Source organism: Aedes albopictus, chromosome 2 (assembly GCF_035046485.1).
Source record: "Aedes albopictus strain Foshan chromosome 2, AalbF5, whole genome shotgun sequence".
In the NCBI taxonomy this organism is placed as follows: Eukaryota; Metazoa; Arthropoda; class Insecta; order Diptera; family Culicidae; genus Aedes; species Aedes albopictus.
The window spans coordinates 184,443,427-184,463,651 of record NC_085137.1 but is presented as its reverse complement, the minus strand read 5'-3'; the positions used below and the strand labels follow the sequence as shown (position 1 = coordinate 184,463,651).

The window sequence follows — 20,225 nt, the reverse complement described above, 5'->3', positions numbered from 1 at the left end:
ACACAACTGTGATGACTAGATTTGAATAAGTTGACCCATCCGGATCCCTGGTTTGCAACTAAAACATGCCGTGCGACTTATCAAACTTAAAGAGACGAACCAGCCAAGGGCTGAAAGTCTCTCTAATAAAGACAAATCAATCAATCAACTTATCAAACTTCATGATTTCAAGAGAATGGGGTTGAAAAAATTGACTAAAGTATGAAGCAACTGATATGGCCGCTCCGGAATACCTGAAATAGGTTCCGCGAGGGCCTCTCAAACACAATAACACACGAAATAATCACTTTTGGTCATGTGGCAAAACTGACAACTCCCCCACCCCCTGACCCCAGTACAAACCAGAATATCTCCGGAATGGTTCCGGATATTTCATGGCCACTTGAATGTAATAAACTTGCACAAATTTATGATCGATTAAGGGTGACTTTAAAAAAATCGGATGAAAATTGACGAACTGCCAGCATTTTCAAAATGAGTTGTCGGCGGTCGGGTATGTGAAGGTCAAGGATGGAAATCTAGTGATCATGATCAGATTTCGAATGTGTCGCGGTCGAACGGCATCGCGCGATCATAGCAACAACGATAACATTTTGTCGTCAAGCATCGTAACAAACTTTGGTCCGAGAAGAATGATTCGCTCGGCATGTGCGGGCGCGATGCGATCGTTATCATGAAGTCGAAATGATAAATTAGTGATTTCATTCACTTTTTGAGCATTCTTGGTGATTTAACTTCCAGATATGCTTATGAACGTATCATTTCGAATCATGAATGCGGCTTACGGGTGCATGAGTGGCAAACAATGTGATGAATACAATTTATCATGACTTGTAACATGATCCGATAACGGGTCATCACGCGATAAAGCGTGCATCAGATGCTTTAATTGTTCTATGATACGAGCACGGCGTGAGGCGTCGGCATCATGCTACTGCATGAACAATAGACTGGCCCAAAAACAAAAATATCGAAAAATTTCACGGGGCACCCTCTAGAATCGTGCCTTTGGATGAGAAGAACAATCTGTGAAAGATTCAGCTCAATCGGTTGAAAACTGAGCTGGCGCAAATGAGTTGAAGGCTTGTATGGGATGTTCAGTCTAAATATATGGGAAATTGGATGACCTCCAGTCTCTCATATAGCACGCCGGTTTGGCGAGTTCGATTTGGCTCAGAATTGAAAGAATAGCAGTTGATACCCTAATGAACAACTTTGTAGAAGACAATATCATGATAAAACTTAATTTAGTTGCGGTTTTAGCCAAAGAAAGCAGGATGAGGATATCTTCCCCCATTTACTCTGGGTTGTTATATACAGCACGTGTTGGTCGGCCGTAGCTTGCGCGCTACATCATAGGCAGCTATGTAATTCTACATTGTCTCGATACTCACCCACATGCGTGAGCAATGGAAATGAAGGACAATATAGCCGCCTCTGATGTAGTGGGCAAATTTCAAACGGCAAACACGTGCTGCCTGTAACAACCGAGAGTAAACGGGGGAAGATGTCCTAATCCTGGTTTCGTTGGCTAAAACCGCAACTAAATTAAGTTTTATCATGATATGGTCTTCTACAAAGTTGTTCATTAGGGTATCAACTGCTATTCTTTCAATTCTGAGCCAAATCGAACTCGCCAAACCGGCGTGCAGTATGAGAGACTGGAGGCCATCCAATTTCCCATATATTTGGGCTGAGCATCCCATACAAACCTTCAACTCATTTGCGCCAGCTCAGTTTTCAACCGATTGAGCTGAATCTTTCACAGATTGTTCTTCTCATCCAAAGGCACGATTCTAGAGGGTGCCCCGTGAATTTTGAAAACTTTTTTTTCGCTTCATACAAATGTGGGCCGGTCTAATGAACAAGGCTATCTTGGATTATTCGTATCCTGTATCATTTATCGCTTGAAGTGATTTTCTGCCATCCTTGGTGAAGGTTAATCGGAAATTTTACAAGGTGTTTCAACGAGAATTTCTTCAGGAATTCTTTGGCAAATTCCTTCATGAGTTTCTTTGAGGAATTCCTCCAGGCATCTTTGGGGAATTTTTCCAAGGATGAAAGGAAGAATTTTGTCAAAGATTCTTTAAGAACTCTTTTGAAGATTCCATCAAAAATTGTTCAAAGACTTTCAGGGAATATCTCCAAAGATTCTTGTTGAATTTCTGCAGCGATACTTGAGGGAATGACTCCAGAAATTTTTGAGGAATTACATTCAAAAATGTGTTCTAGAACTCCTTTAACACTTAAACTACTGAGGGGGTGAAAACTCCCACGAACTACCAAGGGTCCAAAAAAAGTCGGAAGTCCAACTTTGACAAGGCATTTCTCGGCCGTTTTTCAACCGATTTTAAAACTTTTTTTTGCGATGGAACCGGACAGGTTTCAAGAACGGGTCTGGTACGTTTGGCATAAGGCCGTTTGGCATAAGGACATTTGGCATAAGGACGTTTGGCATAAAGGACATTTGGCATAAAGGACGTTTGGCATAAAGGACGTTTGGCATAAGGGACGTTTGGCATAAAGGACGTTTGGCATAAAGAATATGTGAAATATATTTTCCCTCTGGAGAAAAATTAAAGAACAGCCTTCAAGGGAAAGAAGGCAAACTTGTTGTTGGTGCATTATATTGGATCTCATATTTTCGAAATAACCTTTTGCTTCCATGAATTTGTTTTTTTTTCGGAAGGGGAATGTTCCTTCTTTTGTATATAGGCTGTTCTTCATCGATACAAGCAATTTAGATTCCGGTAATGATTCTTTCTAGCAAATCATCCTTGTCTGCATATTATATCCATAAAAGTTATGGCATTATAATGTATTATCCTTCTTTTGTATACTTATCCTTCTTTTACGTTAAGTATGTATGTCACTTTTTACTGAAATCATTTTATGCCAAACGTACTTTATGCCAAATGTCCATTATGCCAAACGTCCTTTATGCCAAATGTCCTTTATGCCAAGTGTCCTTTATGCCAAACGTCCTTATGCCAAATGGCATTATGCCAAATGGCCTTATGCCAAACGTACCAGACCCTCAAGAACAGCGTCCATCTTAAAGATTTTAAAATAGATGCGTCTACCCAAAGTTATTAAGCAAAAGGCACTTCCTACTGTTTTTGAGAACGCCTTTTTTGCACACTTTGATCAATAAAATAAAATTTACAGCGATGACATATGATTTTTTCGACCCTAAATCATGCGTACAGCCGAAGTGAACATGTTCATACAAAATAAGTGATTTTTCAGTACACTGATCTTTTAAATTACTGAAAAAACTGCTAAAATACCCTATTTTTCACATAAAATAAGCAATAAATTAAAATTCAAAGCGATGACATATAGTTTTTTTGGTTTTAAATTGTTCGTAGGATTGTACTGGACATTTCTGATTGAAAATAAAAATGTTTTAATTACACTCTTATTTTGTTTTACCCGAAGAACTATGAAAATTCCATATTTTTTACAAAAAGTAGTCAACAAAACTAAAACTAAAACGATAACTTGTAATTTTTTAGTCTTGAATTGTTCTTAGTAGTTTGGGAGACATACTTGAAGAATAATAGTGATGTTTTCATTACACTCATATTTTGATTTACTCAAAAACCATCGAAAATATCACATTTCTCACACAAAGTGGTTAAGGGCGGACGGGACGGTCGGGGAAATATCCGCCATTGCTCTGTTGCTACTAAGATGGTAATCTCAGATTCTACTTCATATTTTGCAACAAAAACCTATCACTGTGTATGCTCACTTGCAGTGCATATGCTGATTGTTTTTCAGCATCTTCAGTGCGATAGAACTCGAGATTACCATCTTCAAAATCGCGAGGCAAATTGTTAGAAAGAGAGGCAAGATAGGAAAAATAACACGGCGTCCCGTTTCACCTTAACAAATATAAATGGCTTACAATGCATTGCAGTTTTTTGCCTTGAAATTATCCGTGAAAGAGTTCAGGACATATTTGAGTGTGATAAAAACGTGACTATTGTTCATCAAATACAATAGTCACGTTTTTATCACACTCTTAATTTATTTTACTCAAAAAGTTACAAAAATACCATAATTTTCATACAAAATAGTCAATAAACCAAAATTTAAAGCCATAACATGTAGTTTTTTGGTCTTAAATTTCCAATAGAATGTACTGGTCATGATTTTGATAAGTTTTGAAGTTAACATTACACTAATATTTTGTTTTATCAAAAAAATGTACAAAAACATCACATTTCTACACAAAAAAGTCAATAAGCCAAATTTTAAATCAATGACGTGTAGTTTTAATACTTTGAATTTATCGTAGTAATTGAGTGGGTTTATTTGAACAATACTAGTGATGTTATATTACACTCATAATTTATTTCGCTCGAAATACTAGAAACATATCACATTTTTCACACAAAGTAGTCAACAAATAAAAATTGAATTCAATGCATATGTTTTTTTGCTTTTAAATTATTCGTGGTAGAATACTGGACGTATTTTATAAACAATAGTGAAGTTTTCATGACACTCTTAATATATTTTACAAAAAATTAAAGCAATAACATATAGTTGATTGGCTTTTAGTTTTCCGTTAGAATGTACCAGACATGTATTTGATAAAATTTTGTTTTTAGGGGCCGTACACAAATTACTTCACGCTCTAATGGGGGAGGGGGGGTTTTGCAGAGCGTGACGACCCTTACAAAAAATATTGAGGTCCCATACAAAAAGTGTGACATAGGGGGGGAGGGGGTGTTGAAAAAGGTCGATTTTTGCGTGACATAATTTGTGTATCACCCCTTAGTATTACACTCACATTTTGTTCAACTAAAAAAATCACGAATGTGTCCAATAAATTTTCACACAAAATAGCCAATATTCCAAAATTCAATGCGAAAACATGCAGAATTGTATTCTTGATTTTTTTGTACCAGTTCTAGGTTGTATATTATTTGGAAAAAATACAAAGGAAACCGGAAATCCTCGGGGAATTTTATTTAACAGGGAAATCTTTTCGAAAATTTCGAAAGGGTTCGAAAAGTCGGTACAAGAGGGATATCTTTTTTTAATTTGTGAATTTTAACAATGCTAACTCTGCGCTGTTATGAGATTTGCTTTCTTCCCGTCCGTTACCAAAACACAGATATTTGAGGCTAATCACTGACTATATTTCAAGATTGACGTAGTTTCTCTCAGGCCTAGGGGTCACGGGTATTACTGGAAGGTCCAGAGAATTTGATTGGCAAAGTTTAGGCACAATTAAGAATATACAGAAACAAGCTCACCAAATTATACGAGTTCCAGTACTCTTGAGACGAAATTGTCGACATATATCTGCGTCTCCTGAACATGAAGTAGCAATCACCAAAAAATACACGGAAACTCCGTACAAATGAAAATAAGTTACGAACTTTACTGGTATGAATAAAACAAGTTTTCCAAAGTTAAGGTTAGGTTATGTGTCTTTAGTTGAGAGATTTTCAGCTCGAGGGCGTCCCATCTGTTACTTTTCAAAAGTTTGTCTAGTGTTTATTTCTTTATGAGCATCTACTACTACTTCTTTGTAGTAGGAAGTGTCAAACAAATATTTTCACGAAATGCTGAAGGTTCTTACGTGTCATTCCGTGAAGAAGTTGAAGAGTCTTCTGGAAGATTATTCGAAAAACAAGTTAAATGAAGAAAGAATCTCTTCAACCGTGTTAGAGGAATAAGAAGAGGGCTCCTATATCTAGCAGCTATTTCCGGTATGCTGTCAATTTTGATACGATGCTGCAAATTCCATGTATGTACAAGGATGTTTCCAGAATGCAAAATATGTTTTCCGTTTTTAACTGTTTCGTTAAGTGTGAGTATGACTATTATTTATTAAATATATTAAGTGCATTCTTACAAACATTCCAAGACCAAAAAACTATATACTATCGCATTAAATTTTGATTTCTATTGCTATAGATATATGGTATTTCTATATTTCTATAAGATCACTGTTGTTTATCAAACAAGTCTCTTACTTCAATACGAATAACTTCGTGACATTGATTGTCTCAAATTTTTATTTGTTGACTACTTTGTGTGAAAAATGTGGTATTTTCCTAGTATTTCGAGTGAAATAAATTATGAGTGTTATACAAACATCACTAGTATTGTTCAAATAAACCCACTCAATTACTACGATAAATTCAAAATATTGAAACTACATGTCATTGATTTAAAATTTGGCTTATTGACTTTTTTGTGTAAAAATGTGATGTTTTTGTACATTTTTTTGATAAAACAAAATATTAGTGTAATGTTAACTACAAATCTTATCAAAATCATGACCAGTACATTCTATTGGAAATTTAAGGCCAAAAAACTACATGTAATGGCTTTAAATTTTGGTTTATTGACTATTTTATATGAAAATTATGGTATTTTTGTAACTTTTTGGGTAAAATAAATTAAGAGTGTTATAAAAACGTGATTATTGTTCATCAAATATGTCCTGAACTCTTTCATGGATAATTTCTAGGCAAAAAACTGCAATGCATTGTAAGCCATTTTTATTTGTTAACAACTTTGTGTGAGAAATGTGGTATTTTCGATGGTTTTTGAGTAAATCAAAATATGAGTGTAATGAAAACATCACTATTATTCTTCAAGTATGTCTCCCAAACTACTAAGAACAATTCAAGACTAAAAAACTACAAGTTATCGTTTTAATTTTAGTTTTGTTGACTACTTTTTGTAAAAAATATGGAATTTTCATAGTTCTTCGGGTAAAACAAAATAAGAGTGTAATTAAAACATTTTTATTTTTAATCAGAAATGTCCAGTACAATCCTACGAACAATTCAAGACCAAAAAAACTATATGTCATCGCTTTGAATTTTGATTTATTGCTTATTTTATGTGAAAAATAGGGTATTTTAGCAGTTTTTTCAGTAATTTAAAAGATCAGTGTACTGAAAAATCACTTATTTTGTATAAACATGTTCACTTCGGCTGTACGCATGATTTAGGGTCGAAAAAATCATATGTCATCGCTTTAAATTTTATTTTATGGATCAAAGTGTGCAAAAAAGGCGTTCTCAAAAAAAAGTAGGAAGTGCCTTTTGCTTAATAACTTTGGGTAGACGCATCAATTTTAAAATCTTTAAGATGGACGCTGTTCTTGGAACCTGTCCGGTTCCATCGCAAAAAAAAAGTTTTAAAATCGGTTGAAAAACGGCCGAGAAATACCTTGTCAAAGTTGGACTTCCGACTTTTTTTGGACCCTTGGTAGTTTAGGAGTTAAAGCCATCTTTCGTAAATCCTTCGAGAAAATCAGTTGAAAATCGGAATTTTTGACACGCGAAAATCGATTTTTCTCCAAAACCGTGCGTCGGACGTATTTCGGGCACAGTGCACCTGATAGAGGGCCAGGTCCGCTTTCCAGCACGCTACGTCCGACATTAGGTTTCACGCACAGACAAACAGACGTGTCACTTGGAAGAAAATGCGATAAAAATCATCGTCACGCAAACATAATCGCCCAATGCTAATTATGCTGTGGTACGCAAATCTACTGAGTAGATGGCGGTAGTGAGCAAACGTTAAACAGGAGCAAAAACGATGCGAGCGCCATGAGCGAGCGATTTGCGAACTACGGAATATTTGAATAATCCGTTAAAAAGTGAAACGATGGGAAGTGAGTAGAGTGAGACGTCTGTTTGTCTGTGTTTCACGTATGGATTTTGAGAAAATTCGATTGTCGGGTGTGAGGAAACTTCGGGTTTCAACCGCGACGACAATAATTTCTCAAAAGATTACACTAACGGGATACCACAGATAAACAGACGTAACATTGCGAAATTTCCACCGACCACGCTTGTTCGGGGAGTCACCAAACCTTTGTAGCGAAACACAGGTAGTTGTGGGAAATCGCTTTAAGCTGAAAAGATCTTTATTAGTTTTGTATAAGTTCAGTAAACGGAATGCAATCTTACAATTTTGGTGTCCTACCGTACGACGATGTTACTTTCGTGCTTCCGGGATACACGGCTATATACCAAGTATTTTGGACTATATAATGGTAAGGCAATGTAACATAATGTTTGATGAGGCAATAATAATCAATAAACTTACTTATTCTATAGAGGTTTAAGGTGAATAATACACTCTGATGAATCCAAATTATCGCAGTGCCGTAGTGCCACTCAAAACAGCAAATTCTAGTAATAGGTGCAATATAACAATTATTAAACTGATCCAATTCAAAGACATGTAACTTTCTTACCGTATGTAACTGTTTGAAGGAAATAAGCGATGGAAAACTGTAATTCTTACAAGAAAAGGCTTTCTAACTGTGTTTATCATACCGGCTAATTATCACTAAGGATCAAATCTGAATAGTCATCATCGGTGACAGATCGTCGTTTTTGCTAGTATTTATCTTGTCTTCTCCACCTACTAGCTGTCATGCTCTGTGGTAACCACACTGATCGATTCGGCCGAGGGGCTAGCTGATCGGCGCAACAACGCTTTTAACGATCATTTTAAATTTTCATAATTGTGGCTTTCACAACCAGAGGCGCGCGCATTGTTTTTCTATGCGTTTGACGTTTCACACTAGCGCCTTCTGTTGACGATATTGCATAACACAGTGATTCGAGCAACTTTTCCACCAGGTGATGGTAGTGTGAACTGGGCGATGGATTTCCATGAAAATCGTTCAAGGTGTTACGTCTGTTTGTCTGTGGAATGACAGTTCAATCGATAAAGTGACAATTCGCCCCGAACAAAAAAAATCTTCATACAAACTTTAAATGCATTTTAAAAATAGTTCCCAGGCACCAAAAATGATGAAATTATGGATTTCGACTAATTTTTGGACGGAGATTCCGATTACATATACAATAATCTGGATACCCCTAAAGAACCCAATTCCTCTAGAAATAATTAATATTTTATATTTATATGCGGGAATTTTTACACGTTTTTTTTCGGGAATTCCTGAAATAATTTATCGAGCCAATAAATTATATTTATTTCTATTTCTCCATGCATTCATTCGGAAACTACTCAGACATTTAATATTTCGAGATCTCCTCCAGAGAGCTGCAGAGGTTTCCATCGAAAATTTATTAAGATATTCTTTGAAGAATTTCTTCATGAAATTGCTATAAGGATTCCTAGTGGTATTTCTCAAGTGATTCTTTAACCCTCGAGCAGTCGCGTCTTTGAATACCTGCAGCGACGCCGCGCTCACGCTGTGTACCACATGCGTGCATTTTTCATGGTGCGTGTACTCAGTACACGACGCGACAGCTCCCGGATTAAGGATTTCTTCCAAAAGTTTTTTTGGGGACTTCGATTAGGAATTCCAGAGGGTATTTCTAAATCCACTATTTCAACAAGAATTTATTCATGTGAAGAAAGCAAAGGTGATGGATTAAATCAGAAATTTTACAAGGTGTTTCAACGCGAATTTCTTCAGGAAGTCTTTGGCAAATTCTTCAAGAGTTTCTTTGGGGATTTCCACCAGGAATCCTTGGGAAATTTGTCCAAGGATAAATGGGAGAATTCCCCCAAAGTTTTTTTTTTAAAGAATTCATCTGAAGATTCCATCAACAAATTTTCAAAGACTGTCAGGGAATATTTCGAAAGATTCTTGTTGAGTTTCTGCAGGGATACTTGAAGGAATACTTTCAGTTTTTTTTTTAAAGGAATTTCAATCAAAAATGTGTTCTATAATTCCTTTAAGCAATCTTTCGTGAATCCTGTCACAAAATCATAAATAATTCCTCAAAATATTACATTGGAAATTTCTAACGGGATATGTACTGTACTGTCTTTGGGGGTTGTTTTAAAGAATCCTTCTCGCGGATTTATTATTTCGAAATTCTTTGAGAATTTTTTCCAGTGAATCCTAGAAGAATTTCTCAAGCAACTCGTTGGTGGTTTTTTACAGAGATTCATTCAAAAATTAGTCCTGGGATCCCAACGGCATTTCCTCCAGGTATTCTAACGACTGCTTCTCCAATGATTCGTTGAGGATTTTCTTCAGGGGTTTGTTTCTGGAAGTATTCTAAGAATTTCTTTGGGAAATTCCTTCAGGGATCCCTTTTTCAGAAATCAGTTAAGCTTCTTTTTGGTTTTTTTGGCATTTTGAAGAGCTTTATTCCCCAGATCATTAGAGGTCTTGAAAAGCTCTTTGAATTTATGTTAATTTAAAGAAACCCATAGACAAAAGGGGAATTTCTCCATTCAAATCCTTTAGAAAACGATTGAGAATTTATCAAGTGATTTTTAAGGATATGCATCCAGAGAATCCTCTTTGCAAAATTCCTCCGGGCGGGAGTGTCATCTCATCTTGATATCTTTCCAAGGACGTAGCCAGCTTTTCGGTCAGGTGGGGAGAGCACACCTAGTAAATTTATACCTGCTAGTTTTTACAACTGTACATATTGTATAGCGCATTTAGTTCACCACTGGACTATCGCACTAGTTTTCAAGAGTGCGAAAACGCAAATAAAAGTGCGCGCTTGCATCCAATCGACTCGGTGTCTTCAGAGCACTTATGCAGCATACATCGAAGAATTAGTGCGCCGAAGACATCAATTTGATTTGATGCAATAACGCAGTTTTATTTGCGTTTTCGCACTTATGAAGACTCACACGGCGTCAAAATCTAGATTATTATCGAGCTTTCATGTACCTCGGATTTTTCATCGAAAATGACTAGTATTTGAGCCATATTTTCATAAGCGGAAAGCTAGAAAATATTCTATCAACGAAAATTTTTCAATCCTTTTTTATGGAACGTTTTTCGGCTCAAAACTGCCTTAAATGATTTTTAGTATGAAAAAAGCCAAAAACTTATCTAAATCAAAATTTCCCCGATGAAATATTTTCAAACTTTCCAATTATAAAATATAGCCGGAATGCTGACATTCTCTGAAGAAAGATTACAGATACATGAAAGTTCAAAAATAATCGAAATTTTGACACCGTGACTCAGTGCGCAGTCCAGTGGTGAACAGAGTTGCTCTCTGTCACTATCAATGGTAGGTGAACCGCCGATTTTGATAGGCTGACTGCGATCCAAGTCAGCGTATGCTCTGTTGAGTCACCGTCACTTTCCTTTTTCCATCACAACTGGACTGATTGCGGTGGCGGGTAGATATCACTGATAGGCCACCTTCAAAATTTGTTTAAAAATCAAAACAAACACTTACCGTGATGAAATTTGAATATGTTGTACAGAATAGCAAGTTTTGCATGCTAGTCATTTTGGCTTAAATCGCTTAGTTGCTATCTGAGACGAGACTCGCGAAGACGGTCTTCTTTTTCTCCACTTTGTTATTTTTTTCTTCTTCCTATCTGTGTTGACATTATGTTTTGGGCTGGTGGTTCAAACACGTACGTGACCGCATCACCTCACATGCAGTGTGACTGAATCCCATTCACGCACAAAATCATGTTGAGATGAAATTGAGATGAAACAGGAGAAGAAAATGCTGCTCTGAGTGAATTTTGGCTTCAGAATTTATCTCGGATAGCAATACTTTCCTCGTTTTAGGTAACGTAATCAAACGGGCTACAACTGACAGCTCAGTTGGGCTGCATTTGACGTTGCTTTTTTTTCCTCTTCGCGAGTCTTGTCTCAGGTTGCTATGATAGTGCGGGTCAATATCAAGTCGTTGCCGGTCACTATCGGTTTGATATTGATCGGCCTACAGTGATAGTGACGGTGGTGCAAAATCAGTAGTCAACTGGCATGACTGATATTTCGCAGCTCTTGTGGTGAACTAAATGCGGTATATATTGCTTTGACAACAAAACGCTCTGCCAATTTTCAGTCGGTATTTCTGAATCATCGCGACGAATCAAGCACCACCTCTGATGCTGATTGGCTGGCGACGACTCTGGCGACGATTTCATCCGCGACGGAATCAAATCGTCGCGTTCGATAAGGAGGGAAATCGTCATCGTCAATAACACAATGAAATTGAAAATGATAATGAGCCATTTTACGAAGTGACAACAATGTTGATGATGATATTGATTTTCACGGGTTATTGGACGCTACCTCGCCTGTCAAAATTCATTCATAAAATCGGCTCGTAAAATAGACTAGGGTAGAAGCTTCAGTTTTGGCCAGTCCGGAGTTTTGGCCATAGTGCGGTATTGAGCCTGTTGCTATCTAAATCGGCGTAAATTTATTTTTTACTAGTAGATCCTAATACAATATGATGATTACAGCTGTGAAAACCACACATTTTGATTAAAAACTGGAAGAAAAAAATAGATTTCCTTAAAAAGTCTACTCCCATATATCTATTTTGGCCAGGGTGCTTCTAATTTGGCCACTCCCATAAGAAATACACGTGATTGGCCAAAATAGAAACCAAACTTAAGAATATGGCCAAAACTGCAGGAGAGCTACTATTTTGGCCAGTGCCACTTTTAATACAAAAATCAAGTATTGGGATTTCTGCATTTTTCCTTCAAAATATAGATTGAAACCTTTCTTTTAACGTATTGGTTGTTTTCATAGGATTATTGGTTATTTTTATAAAAATGATTTCCTTTAGACTGGCCAAAACCGGTGCCCGCACCCTATATCATATTTTGAAAGCATTGTTTGAATCATCAGCAGTCACGCTGTTGTATTTTATACAATACGTTGAAAAAACCTCGCCTGTTCTACACAATTCAGCGTGAAACTAATTCCTGAATGAATCCTAGGATAAGTCCTAAGACAGTTGTTGAAGGAAACGCTCGAGGCGTTCCCGGGAAAATTTCTGAAGCAATCCCTTGTCAAATGTTTGAAAGAAAGGACTTTTAAAGGAACACCCTCAAAACATTTCAGGAAAACCACACAGAGGACTCTCTGGAGTAGTTCCTGAAGAAATCCATGAATAACTTCTACAATAGGGTTTCTTGGAGAAAAAAAAAATCTCAGGATATACTCCTGAAAGAATCGCATGAAGAAATTTCTTTTGCAAGAACTGCAGGAAGTATTCTTGAAGGAATTCATGGATGGATTCATGATTAAATTCGTGGCTAAACTCCTACAATGTCTTGGAGAAAATTGAGAAAATATTTCTGGATGACTTTTTGGAGAATTTCCTGACTGAATCGCAGGAGTAATTCCCCTAGAAATCCTTAAAGTAATTAAAAAAAACTGCAAAAATTCTTGGACGAATCCCTGGAGAAATTTCTGGAAAAATCTCAGGAGTAATTCCTGGAGGAGTTCCAGGAGCAATCTCTGGAGACAATGGCGGAAGAATCACTGGGGGAATGCCTGAATTTAAGTATGAAGGAATTCTTGCTGATATTCCTAGACAAATTTCTGGGGGAATCTTTGGCGGAATCCCAGGAGAAATTTTTGAAGGTATCCTTAGTGAAATTCCAAGAGGATTCCCTGAAGGAAGGAAGGAAGAGGATTCCCTGAAGAAGAATTCTTGGATAAATCCCTGGAGCAATATATCTGAAGGAATCTGTAGTGGATTTTTTCGAATCTGCAGGAATTCCTGGAGGAATTCCCAGAGGAATCCCCGGATTCCAAGAGGATTTCTTGGATCAATTCCAGGAGGATTTCCTGGATCAATTCCAGGAAGAATTCTTGGGAGAATTTGTAGACGAATCTCTAGAAGACTCCTCGTGGTAGAAATCGAAGAGAAATCCATGGAGGAATTCCTGGATAAATTCTTGGAGGAATCTCTGGAAGAATTCCTAGAGAAATCCCTGGATGTACTCCTACAGAAGTCCCTATAGATATTCTGGGATGAATCCGTGAAGAAATATCTGAAGACATCCTTGCAGATATTCCTGGAAGAATCCTTGGAGGAATTCCTGGGAAATTCTTAAAAGAGTTAATGAAAGCATTTCTGAATGAATTTCTGGAGGAAGGCCTATACAAATCCCTGGATTCCAAGAGAAAATACTGGATGAACTCCTAGGGGAATCCCTGAAGGGAGCCCTAGAGGAAGAGAAACTGTTTGATGATTCCCTAAAGTAAATTCTGATGAAATCTGGGATAGAATGTGATAGAATTCAAGCGAAATCACTGGATAAATTTTTGGAGGAATCTCCGGAAGAATTCCTAGAGGAATTCTTTGATGCATTTCTGCAGAAATCCTTAGAGGAATTCTGGAAGAAATCCCTGGAGAAATTTCCGAAGAAATTCCTGGAGGAAGTCCTGCAAGAATTCCTGCAGAATTGCCTGGACGAGTTCCTGGAGGAATGCCTGGATAATTTCTTTGATGAATACAGGGAGGAACTTCTGGATTCCTGAAGGCATTCCTGCAGGATTTCCTGGAGAAATTTTTGGAAGGATTCCTGGAAAAATCCGGTGAAATTTCTGCATGAATTTATGATGAAATCCCTCGAAGTATTTTGAGAGGAACTCCTGGGGAAATTTTTGAAGATATGCCTTGAGGATTTCCTGGAGGAATTCCTTGAAATTTTTTTAGGGAATCCTTGGAAGAATTCCTGGAGATCCTTTGAATTTCAATTCCCGCAGGAATTCCTGCTAGAACTATTCGGAGAATTTCAAAAGGAAAGTTCCTAGAGTAATGCGTGGAGGAATTTCTGGATTTCCCAGGGTAATTCTTGTATGAATTCTTGGGAGTTCCTAAGGGATCCCTGGATGAACTAAAAATCCTTTAAAATTCCTGAAGGAATCCCTAAAGGGATTTTTTAGTGAATCCCTGGAAGAATTTCTAAAGAATTCCGTGATAAAATCCCAAGAGAAATCCCTGAAGCAATTCCTGGAGGAATCTTTGGAAGAATTCCACAGAAATCCCTTAGAGGAATTCAGGGAGAAAAGCCTGGAGAAATTCTTAGAATCCATGGACAAATTCCTGGAGGAATTGCTGGAAGTATTCCTGGAAGAATTTCTGAAGCCAGCCTGGAAAATTTCCTAGAGGAATTGCAGCAGGAATCCATAGGGAAATTCTTGAATGAATCTTTGGAGGATGGAATTCTAGAAGAAATCCCTGGAGAAATTCCTGAAAAAAAATAGTAGGACTCCCTGTAGTAATAATTGTAGGAATTCATGGAGGATTCCCTTGAAGAATCACTGGAGCAATTCCAGGAGTAATCCCCGTAAGAATTCTTGGAGGGATCCCAGGAGCATTTCCTGGAGGTATTCTTGGAGAAATTCCTGGAGCTATTTCTAGAGGAATTTGGTGTCCGGCCATTTGACCGAACGCCGTTTGGCCGAATGCCGTTTGGCCGAATCATGGTCAAATTAATTCAGAGATGAGGATAGACTCCGGGTAGCATTTTAGCTGCCAATATGATCATCAGAAATGTTTCCTTCTTTTAATCATAGGCTATTCTTTCTAGTTTAATCGAGCGGAGATTATTTGGCTTTGAAAATGCGAATATTTATGTCAGAGATTTTTCCTTCTTTGAATCATAGGCTATTCTTTCGAATTGAACTGATATGGGGAACGGTGACATAGCATAGCATAGCATAGCATAGCATAGCCGACCGTACACATCCTGGGGCGGCTGTCGATTGAGACGTTTAATGCGCCAGAAAAGTTGCCTGGGACTTGACAAACCTTTCATTTAACGAACTCTCGACACCTGGCCAGGTCCTTACGATCAGCGGGGATGGGGAGGAAATGTTGGTTAGATATCTACTCAGAATATGTCCAAGAACTTGGCCCACTTCATAGATATCTGGAGTTGGAAGTTGGATAGGGTTTAATGGGGTGTGCTTTCCTTGGCGAAAAAGCGTATGAGAAATGGTTTAATCATTTACCTGGTTACCACTGAAAAAGTAAACATAAGTATTAAGCAAATCGCACAGATTTCGTAGGTAGATGTTTCACGGCGTAGCTGTACCACTACTAGAGAAATCACTAAACATTTTTGAGAATATACACTTCACTGGGTGGCGTAGTTCCGCAAGCCTGACTTTTTCATCGGCCGAATTGAAATTCACGAGACAACGAAGAAACAACGCGACACAAATTTTTTGCAGCTGCCGTTCAACTAATATGGGGAACGGTGACATGAGCACTTAAATTAATCATTTCGTGTTCGGCCAAACGGCGTTCGGCCAAATGGCGTTCGGCCAAACGGCATTCGGCCAAATGACCCGTAACCAAGAAATTTATTCTTGGAGAAATCCCTCCAGGAATTTCCGGAGGACTCCCTGGTGGAATCCCTAGAGGAGTTCCTGGACGATTTTTTTTTAAATTTATTTTTTATTTATTAATTTCGTCAACCGACGCGACGTAGACTAGTACATTATACATATACATATTTTTTTCTCATTTTCTAATAAAATAATTATGAAATACAGTTTGAAAATAACACAAAAAAAGTAATGTTTTGAGTGTTTATTTTTTTTTGTTAATGGTTTGTAAATGTTTTAAAATTTTACTTGGACATTGTAAAGTCAATCATTTCGCAATGTTTATAATAACCAACTATCATTCGGCATATATGTAGGTATCTCTAGAGAAATTTCCTGAGGATTTCTGGAGAAATCCCAGAAAGAATTCCTGAAAAAATCGGAGAAGGAATTCATAAATAAATACAAAGAGGAGTTCCTGAAGAAATCGCAGAAGGAATTCCTGCAAAAATTAAAAAAAAAATCCTTAGCAGAGATCATGCATGAACTTCTGGAGCAACCCCTGCAGCAATTACTAAAGGAATCCCTGGAGGAATTCCGGACGATATCCAGGAGGAATCCCAGAAGCAATCCAGAGAGGAATTTCTAAGTGAAAATCTGAACAATTCCTGTAGGAATGAAGGAATCCTTGTATAAATTTGTAAAATTACCCTTGGAGCTGTTCGTGAGAGAATGCTAAGTGAAATTCCCGAGTTAATCCCTATAAGAATTATTATAGAAATTCTTGGAGGAATTCCTGAAAAAAAAACCAGGAGAAATCCCGGTAGTAATTTCATGAGGAATTTCTTAGGAAATTCGAGAAGGGATTTTTAAACGAATTCCTGGAAAACATTCTGAATGATGATGATTAACCTGGGCTTGTTAGGGGAATATCTGTAAATAAAAAGAAAATCGGGTTAAGTACGGTTCCTTTGAATTCCACTAAGAATTTGCATCCTTTGACAGATACGTATTTCGACCTCAACTGTAAGGTCGTCTTCAGTGTCTTGTACCTTACAGTTGAGGTCGAAATACGTATCTGTCAAAGGATGCAAATTCTTAGTGGAATTCAAAGGAACCTTACTTAACCCGATTTTCTTTTTATTTATTCTGAATGAATCCCTGGAAAAGAAAATCCAAAGAAATTTATGACTGCAGTAGTTTCTAAACGAATGATTGAAGAAATTCTTGGATTAACTTTGAAAAGTCTTTTTGTAGAAAAATTTGGAATAAACTGGCCGAATTTTATGAAAGAATTCCTGGAACAATATCTTGCCGAAATACTTCCAATGAATTTTCAGGAGCAATGCTTAAAAAATACTGGAACAATCGCTGGAGGAACCGCTAAAGAAATCCTTGGCGAAATTCCCGGTGATTTTTTGATGAAATCCCTAGAGGAACTCTTGAAGGAAATCTATTGAAGAATTCATTATCGAATCTCTGAAGCAAGCTGTAGGAAAATTCTTGGAGGATTAATTTCATTTATTTGGAGGCTCAATCGCCTTTTTTTGGAACTATTCTATATCACAAACTTATTTATTGAGTTTGTGATTCTATGCTTGCAGTAGTATCTGTAAGATTTTTTGAAGGAATCGGAACACCGCCAGACGTCCATGGAGGGTCACTAAAGAGAAATTCCTGGAGAAGGCCTGGAGAAGAAATTCCTGAAGAAATGCCTGAAAGAATTTTTGAAGGCGTTCCAGGAGAATTTGAACTATTAGCATGACGTTTGTTTGTTTGTTGGGGGGGGGGGGGGGGTGTTTGGTTTTGTCACGGCCCTCTGCCCCCTCCTCTGGCTACGCCTATGTTTTTTTCAGAGTGGATCCATTCAGAAAATCTTTTAAAAAATTTATTGGGCAATTTCTCTTGGGATTTCTAGCGAAACTTCTCAGAAAATTTGATTTATCCAGAAAATCTGTCAGAAATACATACACGGATTTCAATGCTAATTTATCAAGGTATTTTAACGATATTTTTTTCCAGGGATTCTTTAAGACATTTTATTGGGGACATCATTTAGGATTTTTTTGCGAAGTTGCTTGCAAAACCATCTGGTTTTAATCAAGGATTTCGTGAGAAACTTTATCAAGGAACTCGTTTGAGAATTATTCCACGGGTTCCATTGACAATTGCTTCAATTATTTCATCAAGAATTTCTCCATACATTCTTTGGATGTTTTATTCACGAATTCTCTGGGAAATTACTATTGTAAGTAATATAATAACAACTTATTGTAAACAATGACACGAATGCCACAATAATGATAAAGTGTCGTTAATAAATAGTAATAATAATTATTGTAAACAGCATTGTTAATGATTAGGGTGCGTAAAAAATAGCGTTATGTTAAATGTCAAAAAAAATAAGGGAACTCGACATCAGTCCAACATCAACAGATGTCTGTTTAATTTTGTCGTCTATTTTCATTTTACTGGAACAAAGGAATACTGGTTTTCGTTGAACCTAGTCCACTTGTATACCTACTATGCGAGTTTCATTTCAAATGAATGTATGTTCGATAGACATGGGAAACATGTAAATATTATTCAATGCTATCATCTGAATAAACATGCGGAGCTTCATGGAGACGACGAGAATACATACCATCCGTAAAGTCCCAGAAGAACATCAAAACATTCTTACACATCGTCACTTACGTTAACTACAACCCAAAATTCACGATCGCCACTCAGAAGAAGACAAACGGCGAAGGAAGAGTACGATCGGTGAGATCGGTGAGACTGATCCAATTAAGACTATAAATGTGTGAAAATTACAGCACGAGGTGAAACGACATCCACTTTTCAACTCCCGCTTTTGCCGGCCTGTGATAGTTTCCATTGGCGATTTTCCACCAGTTCTTCTCACTTACAGACTTTTCCACGATTTTTCCACACTTTTAATCAATTACTTTTCCGGAAACTTCACTAACTTTAGTGACACTATTTTCATTCACTTTTTCACGGCGCACCGTACGACGGAAAATACGCATAAAGAAAGGAAAAGTTCTAACGCTACTGCGGTTACCTATCGTAAGACCCAGTAAGATCCAGTGCAATGCAAGGAGAGTGAGAGTGAGAAAACGCGGAAAATGTTCACCGCGGTGAGGGGTAAAAATAGCCGCACGGTGTGTGGCGTATGGTTGATCCCGCGATAAAGTTGTCTCTTCGAAACTCGGAAAAGCCGTTTGCGCAGGCGCCAGTGTAAATTGAACGATTTTACCGGATAGGTACTAACTGTTGATACGAACAGTTTAATCAATAATTAGGAAAGTATTTACTATCAAGCGAAACGTAAATAATCACTTTCAATAATTTTGGTCGATTTTTTTCCAGACTTTGGCCTTTTCAATCGATACCGATCTGGTTTTTTTTGCTACTGTTCATTATTGTGCTTTGATTGTAAAGAGTTTAATCTTGTCTAGTTTGGATAGTGGCTACGGTTATAGGATAACTCAGATCAATCTTGAGCATACAAGAACAGCAATGATCAATCTTTGCAGACTTGTAAAAGGGTACAGTCCAAGTGACTTTAGTCCAAGAACCTTACTTTCGTACAAGTAATTTCTATGTAGAAAACCTTGTGATGCCGCTGTTTGCTACTTTTAATAAAAATGAAATGGCAAACTCGCGTGTCATGCCTCGAGCCTGTGTGCTTGTCACCAACGCAATCATTGCTACACTCGTTCCTGAATTAACCACCAGAGATGTTTGTGCTGTCACAATTGATGTTTCTGTTGAAAACATCAACAGGAAATACGTCTATTATTCCGTGTATTTACCACATTATGAACCATCCCCTACGGTTGCATTCAAGCAAGTCATCAATTCTCCAATTGACTTATTGATTTTATTGGACTTACTGTCGTGTGCAGCATAGTTGTCCCATGTTAATAGGGATTCCCATAGCACATGGGACAACTATGCAGCACGCGGCAGCTTAGGTGTCAGATGAAGAATCTTTATCTGTCTATCGCTATAACCGGAATACCCGAACTAACTGTGATCTCTTCACTGCGGCCAAATTTCATGTATACTCATCATCCATCAACACTCCACGACTTTAATCATGGAAGCTTTTGAAGAAGCATGCCCTCTGCGGTCTGTGAAGATCACAAAAGGAACCCCTTGGTGGAAC

General features: G+C 37.4%; 1 protein-coding gene across 2 annotated transcripts in view; it reads right to left on the bottom strand.

Annotated features, from left to right (window-relative positions):
* LOC115258768 (alpha-taxilin) overlaps positions 1-19,122 on the bottom strand; it is a 32,353-nt gene extending 13,231 nt beyond the window's left edge. For both annotated transcript variants that reach the window (XM_029859167.2, XM_029859168.2), the window contains exon 1: positions 18,961-19,122. The gene's annotated coding sequence lies outside the window, so the exon portion shown is untranslated. The remainder of the gene's footprint in view (positions 1-18,960) is intronic.
* Between the last annotated feature and the right edge of the window lie 1,103 nt (positions 19,123-20,225).